This window comes from Hemiscyllium ocellatum, unplaced genomic scaffold (genome assembly GCF_020745735.1).
Source record: "Hemiscyllium ocellatum isolate sHemOce1 unplaced genomic scaffold, sHemOce1.pat.X.cur. scaffold_438_pat_ctg1, whole genome shotgun sequence".
Lineage (NCBI taxonomy): Eukaryota > Metazoa > Chordata > Chondrichthyes > Orectolobiformes > Hemiscylliidae > Hemiscyllium > Hemiscyllium ocellatum.
Window position 1 is genome coordinate 352,260 of NW_026869056.1, and position 6,593 is coordinate 358,852.

A 6,593-nucleotide genomic window follows, 5' to 3' on the forward strand; every position below is an offset into this window, starting at 1 on the left:
TCCTTGCCTTTCCAAATATGCGTAGCTCCTTTCTCTCAGAATCTCCTCCAACAACTTCCCCATCAATGGGCTCAAGGAGCTGTAATTTCCTGGCTTTCCCTGCAACCCTTAAGTGCTGCAACAGCATTCGCCAACCTCCAGTCTTCCAACACCTCACTGTGGCTGTTGATAACATAAATATCTCTGTAAGAGACACTGCAATCTCTTCCCGAGCTTCCCATAATATTTTCTGATCGACCTAATGAGCTCCTGAGGATTGATCTATCTCTACTTGTTTTAATATTCCACCACTTTCTCTTCTCTGTTGAGGATTTTTTCCAAGACATGGCAATTTATTTCAAAATGTTCCCGAGTTTCCATGTCTTTCTCCAGAGTAAATACTGACAAGACTTTTTTTTGTTTATGATCTCACTCGTCTCCTGTAGTTCCACACATAGGCGACCATATTGACCTTTAAGGGGCCCTATTCTCTACCAAGTTATTTTTATTTAGCCCTTATTGAAACTCACACAAAGGCTTCTGAAATCAACCATATCCACCGTACCAACACCCACCCCCACCACAACCTTATCTATTCTGCCATTTATATTCACACCAACAAATAAAATCCAACAGGCTCTAAAACAAATTCTCTTTTATAAAATTTGTTTCTAAGAGTCCAGTTACTTTTTATTGATATGTTGTTTCTCACTTATTGCAACATGCTCCTGACTTTCTGTCAGGCTAACAGTACTTGTTTTTAGATTGGAAACATAAAGGTTTGTGCGAGTTCTTGTTTATCAATAAGAAAAAAAGTAGCTTACAAGGTCTTCAAGTAATAGAGAAGGCAAATTAAATGCTGCCTTTTTTTTAACAAAGGGAATGGAGGCTAAATATAGGGAGGTCTTACTAAAACGATGCAAGGTTCAAGTAAGATTACATTTAGAATATTATGAACAGCATGTGTGCCCGAAGGAAAGATATTGTTGTATCAGACGCAGGCCAGATAATTTTCACTCGGATGATATTGGGAATGGAGGGATTTTATAATAAGAAGTGGAGTAGATTGAGAATGAACCAATTACAGTTAAGAAAAATGAGAGAGAAACTGAAAGAAACGTGCAAGATTCTGAAGTGCTTTGATCGGTTAAATGCTGGCAAGTTAGAAAATAGTACAGTGCAGCATTGCAATAGGCCCTTCGGCCCACCACAATGTTATTCTCAACTCATCCTATCTGAATGTACATGGTCCATATCCCTCTATTCCCTGACTGTTCATGTTTCTGTCGAAATGCCACTTCAAAACTTTACTCACATTTCTGTTTCAAGACCTCGCTTGGCAACTTCCACTCTCTGAATAAAAGATCTTGCCTCACACACATCATTTAAACTTTCTCTTTCTCACCTTAAACCTCTGCGCTCTAGTATTTGAAACTTATACATTGGAAAAGAGATTCTGACTATCCACATTATCTATCCTGTCCTAGCGTTATATTCCTGTACCTGGTCGCCTGTCAGCCTCTGATACTCTCACAAAGCAATCCATCTTTGTTTAATTTCCTCTTATACCTAACACACCTTTAAAAACACAATACTGGTAACGTGTTGATAAACCCTTTTTGTACCCTATCCGAATCCTCCACATCCTTGCTTTTTTGAGATGAGATCTGCACACAGTACTCCAAATGTGGTCAAACAGAAGTTTTATACAATTACAACATCAGATGCAAATCACGATACCAAACGTTGTGACCGATGAAGGCCAGAGTTCGATTTGCTTTCTTTCCCATCTGAAACACTTCTGTTCCTATTTTCAGGATTTCACTGTCTAGCACCAAAATCATAATAGAAACGTCAAAGATTTTACTCTGCCGGGAGGTTATACAAATGTTGATCCCTGTTCCATTATGAAAACTTGGGAAGCTGACAAAGTGTGACATCAAACAAGCGATCAAAGAAGTGGGTTTCAAGGGGTATTTTGTCACATAAAACGAAGTTTGTATCACAAAACTGATTTGACCGAATTTGTTCTGCTCGAGGTCATCATCTTTTGTCAGACTCAAAACGACTCAGAATTTAGTTCTTCCATAACTCAGTGGTTCGAGGCTGGTTTTGTAAACCAGCGGTTGTAACCTCCATTCTCACGGCAGCCTTGCTGAATTTCCTTACAACTTTGCAACAAACATCCGAAGGTGCGTTGTGTGTGTTGATAGGACTTATTTTTGAAGGAAAAGCTGAAAGTCATTTTTTGCGCAGACCAGGCCTCATCCATTTCAGTTTGGAAGTCCACATCCGTGTTTTTCCCCTGAGGACCATGTGGATGTCAATCTTCTGATGCGAAGAATGCCTTCGTTTGGCAGGAAGAAAAACGTGACTCATTAGAAGCAGTAAACTAACGGTGAAACAGTGGGGGAACGAAAACTTACAGGAATGCGGCTGTATGCTCCTGTTCCTTATGTAGAGACAGGAATGCGCTGGAATCCAAATTAAACCGGTCAGAGGCTGGAAGATCACAGCTAGCCAGTCTGCCTCACAGGTGGATACATCGACGGTTTGCAGATACCAAATATTCACGATTGGGGCAGTCTTCGAAGGACAGCCTCCTGTCAGTTTACACCTCTGCTTTTGTCAACAGAATCGGATTTTAAAGCTAGTAGTGAAGAAAGAAGAGGCCAAACGGTTCAATTCCTCATTTTATGTTAGTTGGGATGTCCTGAGGCCTTTGTCACTCTCAAAAGATGTGTCTGTATAGTTCCATCTATGGGTCAAAATGAGGTTCAGTTCTCCGCCAGGTCATGAACAAACGTGACGGTATCTGACTTCAGTCTCTGTCGCTGGTTCGTTTGAAATTAAAACTTTGCATGGAAAGTCTCATTGAGATGAACACTTCAGACGTCAGGCTGTGGACCAAGTAGTGGTAACTGGAAAGGAGAATGGATGGATGTTTGATGACTGGTACTGACATGATTTATTATTCTGTGCTGTAAAAGCACGGTGTCACGAACATTCTTTTTCGATAGAAATGTCTCATCACAGGAAAAGAAAGCTATGCTGTTAAGAGAAGACACAATTGCACATGCTGTCCTACCTGGTCGACCAGTGGTTCTAATGCAGCACTTCCACCGCTGTGGTTTGGGTTCATTTCTAGGTCAGGGAATCAGAATTTATTGTTCCTGGTCAGGGTAACAACAAAGTAGAGCATCTTTGACAGGAATCACATGACAAACTCGTCCACATGTGCCTTGCAATATTGTACACGGCCATAAGGTGGTTCACTGGTTATCACTGCTGCCTCACAGCGCCAGAGATGTGATTTGCCTACAACTGGGTTGACTGTCAGTAAGGTGCGAACTTCAGGCGCAAATGAAGAGAAAGATTGTTCTGTGAGCGTTAATCCCTGGAGGACTGGGTGTGCATTGTTTGCAATGGATAGCCAGTTTCTGAACTATAGTCATTCTATGTTCCCTTAGTGTGTTGCTTTAGTAAATGTTCAGACCAGGGAGAAAAGTGAGGAAAAACAGTCACTTCCCAGTCAGGGATTGATCCATTACGCGACAACCAATGGATTCCCTTTTGCCTGAACTAGCTCCTATTTTCCCTACATTGGTAATGGCAGTACACAGCATTAGACCGGGTTTTAATGTGTTGCATTGGACCCAGCATCCTTTCCCAACATTGGCTATACAGGGATATAAAGAGATAATAATAAACATGGATGGCGATGACTGTAATGAAAAGACGTCAGGAAGAATGGACAGTGTTTACTTGGAAACAAAAAAATGTAAAGGAAGCCATCGATGTAGTGAGGGGTAATGCCATTTGAAAAGAAAAGGCGAGGTTTCATGGGTTGGTGGAAAAAACGAATAGATCATGTGACGTGACACCAGGTAAAACTGAGTTGTGTCCGTATGGAAGGTTTCCAGGCGATGAGAATTTGGTGAGAGTAAACAGGAGGGAAATTCTTTCATCTGGATGGATCTATATCAAAACTTTAGAACTTCAAAACCAGCGATGAATGATAAAGAGAAATTTGGAAAGTTTTCCTTTTCCTTCTACAGCAGTTGAATTCGAAAACGATTTCTTCTTCGCTGGAAAGATTATTGAGAAGCTGATCCTAATATATTTGTGAAGACACGTGCAGACACGCGAGGAATGAATTTCACCATGACAGGGAATCTGGCCGGCCATGATGGGTACGCGTTATGTTCACACTCTGTAATTGGTTAAAGTTAATTGGATAGAAAGTTCATAACACCTTCAACTGAGTGTGACTAAGTACAGCATGTGCTGATTGTGAGGAAAGGTTCAGCAGCTTGTTCCACGTGAACTTTTATAAATTGTACAAAAAACTGAGCATGAAAGGGAAGCCGGTTAGCTCAGTCCGCTGCATAACTGGTTTATGATATAAAGTGAAGCCAACAGTGTGGGATTAATTCTCGAAATGTCTCAGCATACACTCAGGATCATGATCTCCCAACTCAGCTAATACTTTAGACGATGGCGATAATCAAAGTGAAACTATACTATCGTGAGTGGGAACTGACCTGCCAATGTAATGCACCTTTATCCTGTCATGTGTTGCATTGGAACATTTGGCTGCAATCACAGAGAAGGGAGTGAGTCCATATACTGCTCACTCATCTCCCCCAAAATATCCATTAACAAGACACGAAAAATATTCCTGCTGCAATTCTGTAATCTTCACAGCAATACTTAAAAACATCGTTATCGTTTCGATTCCAGTTTTTCTGATAACAGTCAAAATGTCCAATGTGATAAATCTAATATTTTGTGGATTGCTTTAATGGCCTGTGCGAGCTTGCAGCAACACCGGTAATATGTAAAGAGCTAAAGATCCTTTCCAGAATTTAACACAGCGCAGGATCAGCGGTATGAAAGACGTCATTGTTTGCAAAAATCACCTCTGTATCTCTATTGAGTGTTGGATATTCACTCAGGGAGTATTTATGGCTGGTCTTAAGTAACTGAGGCATTTCCTAAGGACAGAGCACTCCAAGAAATCATATTTTTTTAGAATAAATGTTGTTTTACTCAACGTTCTTTTGTAACTTTTAAATATATATGCACAGACATATACATGCATGCGCACATACATTTATATCTGTGTGGATATATAAATATGCGCATATTTGTGCATGTGTATGTGAATTCAGGACATTAGTAATGGATAGTTGGCCATTTGAATGTTCTTCCTATAGAATGTGAGAGCGTAGAGATTACAATAATGTCCCAGAAATGTGGTGGAAATGTGGCATAGAAAAATGTGGCGGAAATCGACTTTATTGAATGCTGCGTACGTTTACAGTGGTGTCCTGTGTTGATCACCGGAAATGTCATGTCGTCACTGGACTGGGGTTTTCCTTCGATCGGTTTCACTTCGTCAGGGAATTCGATTCACTGAAATTTCACCAACTTCCATCGGCATGTTCATATGAACATCGACCCACACAGCACACAACGACAACAATATTCAGCATACTGCACCCACGAGGACGTGGCATGGTTTTTATAAACAGTGAAGATTGAATAATGTTATGCAAGGGCAACGTGAATTCCAATTTAATTGCTGAAGACGCAAGAATCCAGAGTAAGATTCAAAATGTCAGAACTTCACGTTCATTACCTTGGCCAGAATTCCAGCCCAGCAAAGGGGAAATCTGCCCCAGAAGCACCTGATTCCATGCATTTGCTTGCTCCATGTATCCACTTTGAAACCCATGCGAAGCAACATTCAGCCTGAAGGAGAACTTGTCAGAATTCTCCACAGTCTGATCTAAAGCTAAAACAAGAGCTGTCTATTCCAGTTGGAAGGGAAGGGATGTGGAGGTGAGACCAAAATATTTCGTGGTGTTTAATTCATATTGTTATCATTACGATTGTTTAAAAATCTGGACCAGAAATGGCACAGACACAAAGGAGCCCATTGTTAATACCGATCTGGCCCCGCTCCATGATTCAATATCATCATGGCTGACACAACAATTTTGTGTCTTTTTCCAGCCTATCCACATCATCGTGTTGTCTACTGACTAACAGATGTTTATTGATCTCTATCATAAATAGACATCAAAAGTTTAAACTTGTGAGAGGAAAATATTTCGTTTCGAGACAGTTGGGTTTCTGCACGAATATTGTTGGTTTTGCAGATGAGCAGCTGAGTCTGCTCTGACCATCTTCCAAACCATAAACTAAAAGTCGACTCTGATGGGACTCGAACCCACAACCTTTGAATTACAATCTGAGCAGTGACATAGAAGTCCAACGCGCTATCCATTGCGCCACAGACCCACGCCTGTGATTGCCTTTGAACACACAAATTTGTGTTTGACCCATTGCGTTCAGGACACCCATCTCGCATCTGTCTGTCCTGGTTACACTTTCCAGTACCTGTTCCTTATCCACGTGTGCTCTGGCTCTTCAAATGTACGTCTACAGACTGCTGGAATGTTCTCATGACACGTAGCTTTACCACATGCTCAGATAATGATTTCCAGATTCGCAACACTCTACTGGTGAAAGCATTGTCGCAAATTCTCCTCAAAACATCTTGTCTACTGTATTTCATTTATGCCACTGTATTCCTTCCAAATATA

General features: G+C 40.9%; 1 non-coding gene across 1 annotated transcript; it reads right to left on the minus strand.

Annotated features, from left to right (window-relative positions):
• Nucleotides 1–6,196: 6,196 nt before the first annotated feature.
• Nucleotides 6,197–6,288, minus strand: trnar-ucu (transfer RNA arginine (anticodon UCU)). The gene is given in 2 exon segments: nucleotides 6,197–6,232; nucleotides 6,252–6,288. It is a non-coding gene; the product is annotated as a tRNA-Arg (tRNA).
• Between the last annotated feature and the right edge of the window lie 305 nt (nucleotides 6,289–6,593).